Source organism: Filicampus tigris, chromosome 3, assembly GCF_054856515.1.
Source record: "Filicampus tigris isolate MCC_2025a chromosome 3, RoL_Ftig_1.0, whole genome shotgun sequence".
NCBI classification, from domain to species: Eukaryota; Metazoa; Chordata; class Actinopteri; order Syngnathiformes; family Syngnathidae; genus Filicampus; species Filicampus tigris.
This window is the reverse complement of record NC_141219.1, coordinates 12,181,672-12,196,843: the sequence shown is the minus strand read 5'-3', so window position 1 is coordinate 12,196,843 and position 15,172 is coordinate 12,181,672. Positions and strand designations below refer to the sequence as shown.

The window sequence follows — 15,172 nt, the reverse complement described above, 5'->3', positions numbered from 1 at the left end:
TATGATTTATTTTACATATTACAGATATTCATTAACCTATGTTAATTTCCTATTCAAATGGTTTCAAAATATTTTGAAAAGCAGTCCCTAACCTGGCTAAAAACGGCACTGAAAACATTCAGGCCATGTTACATAGCAGTAAAGGGAGCGGTATCCTAGTAAATAAAATGAAATGTACAGTAAATTACAGTACCGGTAATCCCAGAATTACAAAACTGTGTTATTTCTTGTTACATACTGTATATCACTTATAGTAATTTTAATAAGAACATAGTGACATCACGATTGGTGCATGCTCAAACTTGCAAGTGGAAAAAAAAAAAAGTAGTCAATAATCGAATATTCCTTCCACTCTACGTTCCCCCATGTAATAAATAACAGCATAACTGCAGAAAACATCACGATAAATTAGCAAGATATAACCAGATCTTTTGCTCCATTTAGTTGGATTTGGTCTAATACTTCTGTTGTTCCGTAATTGTAGTCCGCTATTATGTTTAATGTCACCAATGCAATGGAACAAATTATTCACCGGCCAGTGAAAAGACACAAGACCAATGATTCCACCTCCTCACGCGGAAATGTTAGCTCAAAACTTTCTGACAATGTTGAAAAACTGACATGATACATTCACACAAAATTGAGATGCACTTCCTGAACTTTTCAGTCTTGCCTGTGTGTGTGTTTTTTGGACACAAACTGTATTTTGCTTTTCGTTTATTTCCTTCTCCTTTGCTCTGTCGTATTTAGATTTCAGTGCAGAGCTCAATCGTTACTGAGTGATGGTACCATCAGTATAGTGCATATGTTGTAAAACTGTCAGCTTCTGACAGATTGACAGACACGGACGGTCAAGCCGTCGATCATTAGAGGGAGAGAGAGAGAGAGAGAGAGAGAGAAAGGACAAGATGCAGGAGGGTACTACAAAATACTAATGTTGGATTGTTATCAGTGCCAGAAAGATTGTTTTTTTTAGCATAATTTGTAAAGTGAAATAATGTGGTTGCATAAAAGTGTGCAGACCCTCTTAAAACAAGGACATGGCTGTGTTCAGAATTAACCAATGACAGCGACTGACGGACACGGTTAGTGACAATTACTCTGACGGACGAATATCGGTCAGTGCTTAGCCCGTCATTTTTAAAAAGTGTCCCATCATTCGTCAATCGTCAACAAAACGGGCGTCCGTGAGTGACGGACTGACGGACCGTCACTTACGGACACGGTTAGTGATTATTACACTACGGGCGAAAATTCACTTCCGTCAGTGCTTAGTCTGTCATTTTTAAAAGGTGTCCCGTCATTTGTCAATCATCAGCAAAATGGGCGTCCGTCAGTGACAGGCTGACAGACCGGTCCTTCAATCTTATGGAATTCCCACCTTTGGTAGCCAACAAACACCTGCCATCAATTAAAGTGTTGATTAACCCCAAATTAATTCCAGATCTTCTCGGAGGCATTTCCTGACATTTGCTTTATTTTTTTTTGTTATCTACGGAAGCAGAAGCCTGAAGGTTTTGGCCTGACTCATTGCTATTTTGAAGTGTTTAAGTGTATAATTCCTGTGACCTGATCTCTGTATTTTTACTTCCCCTCTCAAAAGTTAGATTTTTTCTGTCGAGTTGGACAGGTTAGAGGTCACATTAATGGTGGAAAAGGTTTTGAAATAATTTAAGATTCAAAGTGTTGGAGAATTGGGTTTCTATTGTCAATGAAAGTGTACCATTTGGTGTTCATTTTCTCTTTCCGTGGCAGAGGGCTATACACTACAGTCGTACCTCTACTTACGAACGTCTCTTCATACAAAATGTTCAAGTTACGAAACGCCTCAACAGGAAAATATTGCCTCTAGTTACGAAAGAAATTTCAGGATACGAAAGGTAAAAGTATGGGGTGATACTCGCAGTATGGGCTGATAGTCGCAGCTCCGGAGTTTCCTGAACGCAACATACTCATAGCTGCTCTGCCATTGGTTAGCCTAGCATCTTCTTGGCATCCCATTGGCTAAGAGGGACCTCTTCCGTCTGTCTCTATGTGTGTGGATAGATAGATAAATAGATAGATAGATAGATGGATGCAGCGTCCTCGTCATTCGCTCCTCGGGCCATGAGGTCTTCCGATAGCTTTACGTGAATTAGAAACGAGTAAAAGTAAAAAGGAGAATATCTTTTTTTTGTCCATACAAACAAAGCAAGAGATAATAGAAAAGTATGAAAGGGGGATGCGTTTGTTTGATCTCGCCAAAGAATATGACCGGAATGTATCGACAGTCGCCACATTATTAAATCAGTTGTTTACAAAACGCCAGGCAAAAACCACTTCTGAGAGAGAACATGAACCAAAGAGGGCAAAAAGCGATGAGGACAGCAATTAAATGGTAAACCACCATCATTTTTATTCCTTACTCTATTCTTTGTTTTTTTTTTTACATTATGCACAACTCTAATTTAGTGTGCAATAATTTAATTGTAACATGTATTTGTTACATGTTTTCGTGCATTTTTATGCGTTATAAAACATTTATGTCTGAATATTTGGGGGGTTGGAACGGATTAGGGCATTTACATGGAAAACGCGTCTCTACTTACAAAATGTTCTACTTAAGAAATTTCTTCCAGAACCAATTCATTTCGTAAGTAGAGGTACCACTGTATACTGAATGCCCTTATTTTTTCTGTGATCAAATCTGGTGTAAAAATTAAACTGCACAACACACACAGTTGATTTTAGAGCAAGTGCAAAAATAAAAGGAGGACTATATAGAGATTAAGTGTTGCTGTGTAATTTCCAACAGATGTTGATTCAAAGGGGAAAAACTTTATTTGGTCCAGATGGTCTCAGTCAGAGGCAGAATGCGAGAGTTGACTTCATTGACTCCGGCAATGTGTTTTCCCTCCTGATAGGAATTAAAATGGTCGTTCGTTTGTCACCGCTCACTACACAGTTTAAAACGCGGCAATGAAATGTTCCTTGGCGATAATGCACCATAATTACTCAAACGCCTGTTCTTTATCTGCAGCAGAGGGTGGACATAAGGAACATTTCCCTCTGATGAAATTTTAAATGCCACAGAGCTTACTTGATTGAGAACACAGAGAAAAATCAGCCCTTTTTTTTTGCCAGCCGGAGCCATAATGCCTGTCATCATCTTGCTCAAAAACAACGCTGCGTGTTATGTGACCAGTTGAAGAGAAACGCTTGAGCACAGTCTGGCAGGAGCGTCTCCAGCTGCTAGATGCTGCTCGGTATCTGGGCCTGCAATCAGATGTAACATGCTGTAGCAGCGAGGTGTAGTACACACCTATCAGGCTTTGATAAATGTATTTGTTTTAGCAGGCTGATGGGTATTGATCTCCAGAGGCGAACATTATGGGACCCTGGAAGATGAGAGGACAGGCCGCCAGCATATACCCCACACGTGACAGCACTCGCTGTGGAGGAGTGGGAAGGTTAGCAGTGGTCTGTGACCGCCACTTGTTTATTGTGGGCGAAAAAGTGACACTACCTTAGAAGGGAGATGGAACATGCCAATTAGAGAATAAATGGACGAAATGAAATGTGGTTATTTGAGCCAAAAATTCAATAGAAAGTACCTCTTATTTTTTCTTCTTGAATCGCTGCAGTATAAAATTGTGTGTACTGTCCAGTGGTCACAAAGCTATTCTCAATACTTGATTTTGTCCGGCCGCAGGCTCAGAGCAGTCACAATGCTTCATGTAATACAGTATATCACAGACACGCTCGTTTCAGCCCTAGTTTCACCTTTCTATTTTTCCTTTGAACACGTCGTCTTTGTCCGTCTCGCTCAACCTGCTCTTGTTTAAAGCCGACAGATGATCCATTGAGCTTTTGAAATGCCTGCTCAAAATGTCACCTCTCCACTTTCAGTCCCATTTGTCACTTTTCTCCCTGACAGATACCACAATGTTTTAAATAATGTATATGTATATGCACTTGTAGGAAAACTACGCTTAAAGTGTATGCGTAAATCTAATGAATATGACGAACATTATAGTGGATGGATGTAATATAGCTTAACAACTGTACAGTAATTAAATGTAATTCTTCAAAATACACAGCTGAGTCATCATTAGCAGACTTTTTTTTGATACTTTGCTGTTCCTATTTTACTCACAATAAAAGTTCTTCAAGGTCAGAGTTGTGAGACACGAAATGAGGAAATTGCTGATTGCTTCATGAGATAATCTAGAAACACAGGATGTGAATGGTGCCTCCATTCTGGGTCTCTCTACAGTCTAACTCTCAAGCATATACTCTAACTAGTAAAACCCCTTGATAGGGAATTTCTTCCGCAGTCCATCATAATGTACACATTTTATTATCTATAATTGATAAATTACGATGTGTGCGTGGTGTATCTGATTAGAGTTTCCACCACAGTGCTTTTTACTCATAGATGAAAGAAATGATGATGACTACTTTCCGCAGCGCTGCACTGAGTCACAATCCACTTGACCTAGTGGCCTGTAAAACTGTGCTTATCTGATGTAATGATCACAATGATTTTTGAGGTCTCTGAAGAATAAAAAGAGTAAAGTGTGTATATGATGTGGAATAAATAAACAAATTATACACCATCAGGCATTCAAACTGCATCTATGAGAATTCATACGTTAGAAATAACATTTAACCACTTAAACTTTTTTTCAGTATTGCACAGGGGCGGAGCCATGGGTGGGCCTGGGTGTGCACAGGCCCACCCAGATTGACAGACTTCTCACTCGGTGGGATTCATGAACGAATACATACTTTTAAATTTTTTAGTAAATGATTATCAAATGATTTTTGAATTTGTGTTTAATTTTTTTTTATTTTATTGAATATTAAGAATGGCACAATTGTGGTAGTCTAAGGAAGATCTGTACTTCATATAATTTGGTTAAGCACACATGGACATCATTAAAATATAATAATGGACTTTGCGTTATCAGTTAAAACACTTTAAATTAATGGATGATGATAATATTTTAGCATTAAACATTACAGACAAGTACTACCAGTGTTGTTAGGCAGCTGTGGCATAAACTTTACATTAGGTGGTGGTCTCGGAACTGTGGTATACACTTTCCTTTTTTCCACTTTCCTCTATTTTCTTTTAAGATCTCATAAAAATGTAAATTTTTGCTTATCCGCTTTCATAATTCCATGAACCAACACCATTTGTAAGATTCCCATTCAAACTCAGCTGCACAAACATGAAGCAACAAAAGTTTTCCTTGTCTATCAATGTATTTGTCATATTAGATCAAAAGCTATTGTCAATTCTTTTACCCGTTTTTTGTTGTTGATTTTTTACTATTCTGCGAGCAGACTACAAAATGTGACAAAGGACAGAGATTAACTAGTTGCAGAGCAATAAATATTTGTATCTAATGATATGTGATGTGTATTTCCTGTTTTTTTTTGGGGGGGGGAATACATATGATTCAAATTTTGTGCGAAATCCAAGATTATTTTTACGAGCAGGACACTGCCCTGAATTTATTGGGGAAAAGTAGAGTTTTTGGAATGTACATTGGAAAATTTTATTTTAGAAATATTACTACTTTATGCTATCACAGCTATTCACTTTGTTTAAACACAAAGGAGTGTATAAATCACCGCGCTAAACATGTTTCCTTTGTTTTCGTCTTCCCATTATGGCTGTCAATGAAACCATGGAGCTTCCACTTCCTGTAATATTGTATTAGATTTCCAATATCCCTGACGTGTTTTTCCATCTTTCACAGATCAAGACTTTGCAGGCTTGTTAGATGAAAAATTATCAATACAAGATAACGCATCAGCAAAAGAGTAAAAACCCACTGCCAACATTCTCTTGTGCCCAGCATCAATTATTAAGCCACTGGCTCAGAACTGTATTTTCAATGCATGGTTGAGGTCAACCAATGTTTGATTCAGCTATGTATTTGTTGAGTAAAATGTAAACAATAAAAAGGCTACTAAAGGTTTATATTCTTTCCTTTTCAATCTCTATGCTGCAATATATATGCTGGAAAATATGGAGGGTGGAGCTTTTTTGTGTGAGAGGTTGTTGGTGTCTGTTTTCTCTTCAGAGCATTATAGAACAGTTTAAATTTGGGATGTGTGGTGGACAGATTAGATTTAGGAAAAAAAGTAAATATTCTAGCAAAAACATAAAAGGAATCAGGGAGGGCTTTATACAGTATCCGATTTCATTTTATTTGTTAAATGTGTGTGTGTAAGGGGGCATGGGTGTGTGTGTGTGTAACCGTGTACACTTCAGGTGCGGCTGATAAATGATTTCTCTTGACAGTTAAACAAAATCATCACCTATAGCAAAAGACCGAAACGCATTATAACAGACTTTTATTCTCCTTTTTTTTTTTTACACCACTGTTTAATAAATATGAATTTACTATTTTAATTACATGTTAATCTCAAAACACAAAGGTGCCAGGGTTATGACTCTCTCAAGTCATCCTCCAAATTTCCTGTTTTCCCCAACGGCATCCGGCAAGGGCGATAAAAGTGGATAGCAACTATTAAAAAGACAAGTGTCAATATCAGCAATACAGACTGACCTAGCTTCTTATCAATGATGTGCAGCAGACTTTTAAAGTCATTCAAAATGCAAAGACAACAGAAATGTAATTTTTTTATTTTTCTATTTGTTTATGCAATATGAGAGGATAATCTCTTTCTGAACTCCTGTTCTAATACCAGCATTGGCATATAGACAGTAGCTACTTTTTATCCCAGTGGAGGTCTTTGTGGATGTTATCCAACTCCTTAGAGCTGATATGTTAGTCTTCTTTTGACAGCAAACTACGCTGGAAACAGTTTTTGCTCAATTTTATTTCATCCAGTGGTTGCACAAAATAAAATCATCTGGATCCAGACACATTCTGTTGAGTAGACTACATATATTTACTTTTTTTTTTTTTTTTTTTTATCAGATCCAGATGATTATATTTCGTCTAACCACTTGATGAAATAAAATTGAGTAAATTCAAGGTACCATTTTTTCTTTTTCATTGTAGTTGAGAGTAAATACGGTAAATAGTTTTCCAATACTATAGCAGCTAAGTAGTACATTCTATATTTACTGTCACATTGTTGGAAGGCATGATTCAACAACCAACTTCACATAACCATCTAAATTATTAAGAAATAACCAATCAACAAATCCTCAAAAGATAGCCATCTACCGTCCATTTTTTCCGTACTGCGTGTACTTATTAGGAATGTGAACTTGAGCCTATTCCAGGTGACTTTTGGGTGAGAGGTGTGGTATATACTGTCCTGATGTGGGGTGTCAAATTTAGAATCCATATATATATATATATATATATATATATATATATATATGTTCTTGTTTTTGACAGGGACGTTAAAACTAAGAGCCTATGATTCGCTAATATCCTTGCAGCAATTTGCATTTTTAGGGTTTGTTCCTGAGATCAAGGTTGCTGGTTTAATTGAGCCTGTACTAGCCCCATGGCTGAGGAAGCAGGCAGAGGAGCATTGATAAACTATAAAATGGTTCCAATATGGCCGATCGATGAAGCTTTGTGAGGAGCTCCCTTGGGGCTTTGATTTTCCACTCAAACAACAATCGGGGCTCTCTGCTCTTCAAAGGCAATTGTCATCTTTGCTGTTATTGTGGTTGTTGTTTCTTCCCCCATGTTTGAGTGATGTCACTGAGGTCGATTTTATCCATGTCCATGGCTCTCCCACACTTGAATCACCCAGGAGACGGCATCTGTTGGTCTGCGCGATGGTAACAACCGCCAATAAAGGTCAATCTCCCATGGTAATAGCCAATTGGGTTTGTTCCCATTATTGGCGCTCGGAGCTGTGGTCAACAGATGGAGAACTGGCACCACCGCAAGTTATGCTGCAGTCTAACGTGGCTTGATTCAGTCTTGAAGCAATCCTGTGTGTCTTTATTTGCTTCAGCTTGCGTTGGCTTGCACATCACTCCATCATCCGCAGCGCCAATACGAGGAGACTTATCGCAGTTGCGTCACAAGAGCGTTGCCGGTGAGGGCGAACTGTCTAACCATTTCTGCTAATTGCCTCATTAATGATTCACCAGTGTTAGGCTGCTCTAGCACTTCGCTGTGGGGAGCAAATTGTTCTGATTGGTTTGCCTCTGTCAATTATTGATGAGGCGGTGAGCTGAAGTGCTAACACCTGGCTTTGCAGGTCCAAATGGCCCTGCATTCCCATCACATACTCTGTTATCACACACCCTGGGACCACATTGACTCGTGAAGAGCTGCGGAGCCCTGACTGCTGCTGTTTCTCTCAGAGTGGCTGTAGCATGCCCGGGGCAATGGCTGTGATCTCTGTGGGGAGGTTATTGGCTCACTTGGCTCTCTGCTGTGCAAACGGTGGACAATGCAACGATGTAGTGCTTGTAGCAATTTGTGGTTGAAGTGGTATTGTCACATGGTGAGAGGCAATTGATATGACTGCATCTATGACACAACGACAACTATAAGTACGGGGGTCTCCACGTCCGATCCTCGGGAGCCCCAGCCTGTTTCATATGTTTCCCTGATCCAACACACCTGATTCAAATGATCATCTCATCAGCAAGCTTTTTTTTCACCAGCCTCTTAGCGATCCCTCATTTGAATCAGCTGTGTTAGAGATAGGGAAACATCCAAAACAGGCTGGATAGGGTCTCCCGATGACCGGACTTGGAGGCCCCAGTATTAGAATGTCCCTCGATAAAGTGCAAACCTCCGCCAAGGTGGATAGACCATCTGAATATGAATGCAGAGGATTCATAGCAAGGAACGGTGTCAAATGTTACAATAACTGAAACAAACATTGGTGTGAGGCAAATACACAGTAAATGTTGAATATCTATTTTGTGTTTTTAATAAACATGTACGTAACGTATATGTGTAACAAGACCAAGTTTTCAAAAAAAGTTAACATGACAGACAGACACCTTGGAGTAGCGCCAATGTTAAGATCGCTCGTCTACCTTTGGCCTTAATTGAAGCTGATTGAAGAGTCAGCCCCCATGCAGACGACACTGTCACTCTGAATCTCTGCCAAGTGGGCTTGCCGTGTACACTCACAGGGTGGTCACTCTGCCTTTGTTTTTACACTGGCATCAGTGACAGCAGAGCCCTCCCCACCCCTTATATAATGTGACCGTGACTCAGTGTGTGTCACCATAAACCCTGCATGCTGAGACAAATGTACCATACAGCTCGTAATGTGGTCCCCAGTTTCTCATGCTCGACATTATAGCACTTGGTTGGAAGCACTACACGCATGTGTGAGATTGTGGTTGTCTGAATCACACTTGAATAACTACACTTTTTTTTTTCCTGTCTGTTCCCTCCCTCTCCATTCTTTCTTTTCTCAGACAACTCCACAACTGAGCAGTTAGGACATCAGAGCGGCTGGCCAATCGCATGAAGACACCAACAAAGCACAACATTCAAAAATGTCTTCAGCGGGGGACGCAAGACAGACCTGCTGAAATCCCTCAAAATTGCTACTTTTGACTCTTCCCTGATATTTTACCTCCAGCTTTTTTTTCTACAAAACACAAAAAGGGGAAAAAAAAAAGACTGAGCTCAAGAGACAGTGACATCAGGAGGACTATTTTCCCTTCAGCAGGAACTTCACTAATGCATGCTTCTGTAAATAGATCATAATAAAACTGTAGCCACACTCCTAATGCAGGCCACATACCAAGTCGTTCTCACCATCCCATAAACCTTCACGACTGTGTATAGTCCTCATGGCCCACCATTTTCCACATGAAGCCACTATCCTTCTTGTTCCAGACACCATGTAATTATCATTTCCAGTATCATTTCTCGTCAGCTTATTGCGACTGTAAAAAAGAAAAAGTTGCTTCCAATTATCACCGGCCTGGTCTTCCCCCTCCAGCATCCGCTTTAATACATGTAAATAGAAACGGGCGAAGACAAAAGCATGAAACACTATACACTACGTAGTGTATCACTGCAGCTCTTCAGTGCTATATTGTAGATCCCAACATTCATACGTGGATATTTTAGAAATTGTTTCCAACAAAACTTCAACTTGTTTTCTAAAATGAACATTCTAAAACACAATTGTGTGTTTTTGCTAGACTGCATTAAGATCGTAGACGGATAAAACTATTTGTAGATAAGCTTGTGACATTAAAAAGGTAAAATCACAAACTATTTCTACCTATAAAAATGAGAGGGAAACATCTCTGAAGTGTTCAACATGGCTTGGAAAAAGTTTCTACATACTGGTGTTAGTCAGATGTGTCCTTCATTCTTGACCTATGTAACTGTTCCTGTAGGTGCTGCCCACCTCCTCATTTGAGTGGCAACTTCTTTCTTTGCATGGTTGTTGGTACTCGTATCCTGATCGAATAAACGGGGCAAAGAACACCTCATCGATTGCAATCCAAACGAGGACACCTCTGACTTCTGTGGATCACTACGATAACGAAATGGACTGACAGATAAGACGGCAACCCGGTGAACAGACAACCTCAGCGGGAACGAAAGACGGCCTTTACGTGGTCAACAGGGAACTGAACACCGCACGTCCATCATATAACACCCCCTACCTCTCAGTGAGTGCTCTGCACAGAGGCTTCTGTCACTTATTTCCGACTCCTTCAATCTGCTTCTCTGCTGCATGACACGAGGAGAACCATGCTGGTTGTTGAATGCTACAGGTGAACATTTCACCCGAGGAAATAAAACAATTGTTCACTTTGACGCTCAGTGAAATAAGATGGCACATGCTAAGAGGTTCACAACCAAAACACAGCACTGCTCAAATATACCACTGTATATATGTACAGTATTTCCACAATGTATAGCCAGAGATGCTGCATGTTGAGTTGGAACTTGAACACTAAATAGGTCTCATCACTTCTCCTCACAGGTAACACAACTCATGTAGTTTTAGCTCACCTATTCCAATAGTGAACATTGCTGCGCAGCCAAATAGGCAGCAGCAGAGTCGATAGGTCTTTTAACTTTTTTTTAAAGGACACGTAACCTCACTTTTGATGTCCCACAGAACCTGGCCAGAGTGAGCGTGGGTGGGGGAAGAGAAGAAGGCAGGCAAACTGGGGCGCGGCAATTAAATGGCAGCTTACAAAGTGGTACAGGGCATCCTGCCAGCAGCTGTCCATTCATCCAATGTCAAAGAGATTTGTACATCTCAGCGAGTCGACACGCTGCCAGAGAAGTCCAAAACCAAAGTAGAGTTCTCAAAGTAAACAGCAGCCAACTTTTGGTCAAGTGCACTCTTGGTCTGTTCACCCTTAAAAGTAATTGTTTATGATCAACAACAACATTGAAGAGCTAAACTCCTCCCATTGACCTTAAATTGTTAGTATGTTATGCTGCTAACCCTCCAGGCTGTCATGACCATGTCCTGCCTAATGCTTGCTTTGTGCTAATGAGCACTGCCATCAGCTCAACCAGGAGCTCAGAATTGAGGCTACATATATAATTACCTATCTACAGTGCTCTGTTTTTCCTACTACTATTTAATTAAAGACAATGCTTTTTAAAATTCAGTATTTGCAGAGGGTTTCTTATGTGACCATTGGGCAGGACTCCCTAACCAAGGCCCTGGCCTGCCCAGGATCAAGATGTATGTAAACATGCAAAGGGGGCGAGTGGACAATAGATAAAATATACACACCAACGCAGCAAAATCTGTCATTTTTGTTCTCACACACACACACACACGCACTAATCTAAAGAGCAAGGCAGTATGTAAACAGATCGTCGACATAATGGGATTGTTCATTGTGCAAACAATAAGCTGTTAGCGTAATCGCAGGTCAAAGATATATTACCCAGTTGGCCATGTTGTAGTTATATTAACATGATGGATATGTGGGTGGGAGGGGGTGCTGTCGGGATGTAAATGACAGGGAACTCTATGGATGTCGAGTCACCCACTAGTCTACATTTCTCTCTGTTCGCCACTGAATCAGCTTCTTCATCCATCTGTTTTTGAGATGTTTCTCCTATTGTTTACCACTTCTACTCTTTCATTTTCAATGCAATTTACATAATTCTTGACTATCAGTAAATCAACTCATCGATTTATCTTCCCATCAGCCCAGCCCAAGTGTAATCATATTTACTGTAGATGAATATACTGATAAATGTATCTGTACTTTTCTGTGCTCAGAGCACATACGTGTCAGTCAGGATGTAGGATATTGTCTACCCCATGCAGTGCACTTTCAGCTAATTAACTTATGTGGCCTTTATTGGATTGATTACCTTACTCATTTTTTTCAACTAGTTGAAAAGTATGTGTCTATCTGACTAAACACTCGATCAATGTCATCACTGCCTCTGAGGACCACTGAAGCTGATTCACAGGGACACAAGGAAGCCTTTGGTTGATTTATAACAACATTATTTTTGTTTCACCAGCAATTAAGAATAATTGTAAAACCAAACTCGCATCGTAATGAAAATGTGCTTGCTGTCTCGTTGACACAAAGTGTCTGATGGCTGGTGGTGTCTCACAAATAACTGTGACCTCAAGCCAGACATGTTTGGGGTAGTGGGGTCAAAGGTTGAAGGATTACAGTGAGACAATTCGTGGTAATTGCTCTGCTCCTAACCCCCACCCTTGGGCAAAAAAAATGTACTCTTCGGAGGCTATATACATGTGTTGGAATACAATTCACTATATATTCATTGCTTTTATTAGTATTCACTTTGTCATGATATAAACAAGCAAGCGCTAGAGCGACAGTAGATGAGCTCTACGAAGTAGCTAAGACTGAGCATACTTCCTTATGCCATACTGTACAGCTAATGACAAGGATGAATATTAGAGCCCATCCCCCCTCCTTATTCTGGACAGCACATACGCTTGAGCTTTGTATGAACAGTTAACCATCAAGCCATTCACTGGGATGTGATCGCCCACAAGAAGATTTAAGGAGGAATATAGAGAATCGGATTATCTAAAAAAAAAAAAAAAAAAAAAAAAAAAAAAAAAGCTCCAGGCGGACCTGTGAGTAATGCCATTAATACATGCTCTAAACCAAATCTTTAGCCTCTGATAATGGGGGGGAAAACAGATGCTTTAAACATCCTTTAAACCCCTATAAAGGAATCCGACAGTATCAAGGCAAAAACATATTGACTTTGTTCAAAACAAGAAAGAGACGGATTTATGAATATGTACAATCCTGCTGTTGGTATAAATAAATGGCCAGAAGGTGTAGACAGGTGGTGTTCCATCCTGCAAAGTTTAGCTATACAGTCTTCTTTCTGACAGGTTTGATTTACTATGCTATTTGCATGCTTTAAAGCACAATTGATGAAGCTAATGTATTTAAAAAAAAAACTCAAATGGACTTCCTGGTGGCTGAGACAGGCTTATTTAAGGCCATGCAAAGACAGTTTCCGTCTATTCAGACTGATGTATCAGAGGCTGTTCGAACTGCTGGCTGGACATCAGGGTTCACAATGTAGAGTCAAGTGGTATAAGAGGATAGGGTAGGATGCATGCTGTTCTTCCTGCTGTGAACAAGTTGTAATCCTTCAGTTTAAGAGTAGAAAACGTTTGTATTATTCAAGACGGTTAGTTGTGCATATACTGTATCCCTTCATCCTCTGTGATACAGCAGAAAGTGTGGGTCAGCAGGGGATGACCATATGCTAAAAAAAGCGGTCCACTTAATTACCATATCATCAATGGACCTGACAAAAAAGTGTTTCAAAGTGTATAAAGGAATATACATTCACACAGTAATATGAATACCACTTTGGCGTTGCTTTGTTCTCACAGCCAGAGAGTTGGTTTCAATATCAATAATGATAGTTTGCCAGCAGAATTACGCAAACATGACTGAAACAATTTACACGGAAATGTGGAGGGGTGGGGCTATATTACATTTTGTTGTATATCCAGGATGTTGTTGTTTTTTTAAAAACACTGTTTTGTGTTCCACTCTATTTTAAATTTCATTAAAACACTACAATCTCACTGAAAAGTAAAGAGGGTCAGTGAGATCGCGAACTTTATTTAATGTAAAAACTGCTGCTGGTCGACAATTACGTCTCCTCATATCACATCACAATGGCCCCCCATCTCAGTTAGCAGAGGTTAATTTGAGTACGCCCCATACTGTTGTAAAGGTGGATATTATTTCCCACATGGGCTTGAATGAAGACTTTGATTATTCAAAAAAGTAGGCCCTGGGCTGACTCCGTTATCGTCAGAGGGGTCGTAAGCTGCACTAACAGCTTCTTGGGTCTTATTGCAATGGCGATCAGCCCCTTGCCACTTGGCCTCTGTGACCCCAGTCTGAAATAAGCTTCATGGGAAAGCACATTAACATGCTCCTTGAGTCACTTGCCTCCTTTATCAAAGGCGGTTATGTGAAATCGAGTGTTTATGGACCCCAAGTGAGGACACAGTACTGCCTATACGAGAGGCTGAGCGTGGACAATGGACCTGTACTTGTGGGGGGACCTGAGAATAGGATGCTGATGTTTTCCTTACTAACTGAGCAATACCTTTTGTGACTGCAATACCCCATGAGGAGGTTACCTAGCCATGAATCATAAACACTGTCTGCAGACTAACTATATCCATGTCTTCCTTTTCTTATCAAGATGGTAACCTATGCTTAAATGTACATATCAATATAACGCACTGTATAATAGTTTCCTGTTATTGTTGATTAAATGACGAACCTTTTTTCCTCCATTTCTTTTGTAAAGAAAACTTTTCCAAAGGATGCCTTTTTTTCTTGCTTTACGAAGAAATACGGTGTCATAGGTGTGTACCTGCCAACAGCCGGATTACCGCTGAAAGACCCTCTCCGTTTGTCCGTGATGATGGATGGTGATGTGTCTTCTTACATGATGTTTTCACTGGACAGAAAGAGGGAGAAAGATATGGCCTCAGCTTAATGTCCTTCCCTGGTGCTGTGCATGCTCTTTCCTATTTGCTTTTCCCTTCACGGCACAGTTAACATCATAAATTAACTTTTCCAAGTAGCCTGTGCACAGAGACCGGCGTGTAATAGAGACAAATAAAAAAAAAAAAGGGGGGGGGGGGGGGAAATCTGTGTTATGCAATGTTGTGGCACTGGTCAAATCCATAGCTTGTAACAAAATTAAGATATTCCTTTGTCACAATGGAGGATTAA

At 40.0% G+C, this 15,172-nt stretch overlaps 1 protein-coding gene and 1 long non-coding RNA gene across 4 annotated transcripts in view; one reads left to right on the top strand and one right to left on the bottom strand.

Annotated features, from left to right (window-relative positions):
- The window catches only part of mafa (MAF bZIP transcription factor a), a 77,208-nt gene extending 62,128 nt beyond the window's left edge, over positions 1 to 15,080 (top strand). The window contains exons 3-4 of one of the 2 annotated variants that reach the window (XR_015086292.1): positions 9,377 to 9,810; positions 10,316 to 15,080. The gene's annotated coding sequence lies outside the window, so the exon portion shown is untranslated. Of the gene's footprint in view, positions 1 to 9,376 lie in introns of both variants that reach the window. The other variant, XM_086026719.1, reaches the window with a different exon arrangement.
- LOC147149930 (uncharacterized) overlaps positions 1 to 15,172 on the bottom strand; it is a 408,789-nt gene that overhangs the window by 295,610 nt on the left and 98,007 nt on the right. For both annotated transcript variants that reach the window (XR_015086294.1, XR_015086293.1), the window contains exon 2: positions 14,808 to 14,894. This is a non-coding gene — a long non-coding RNA (uncharacterized LOC147149930). The remainder of the gene's footprint in view (positions 1 to 14,807; positions 14,895 to 15,172) is intronic.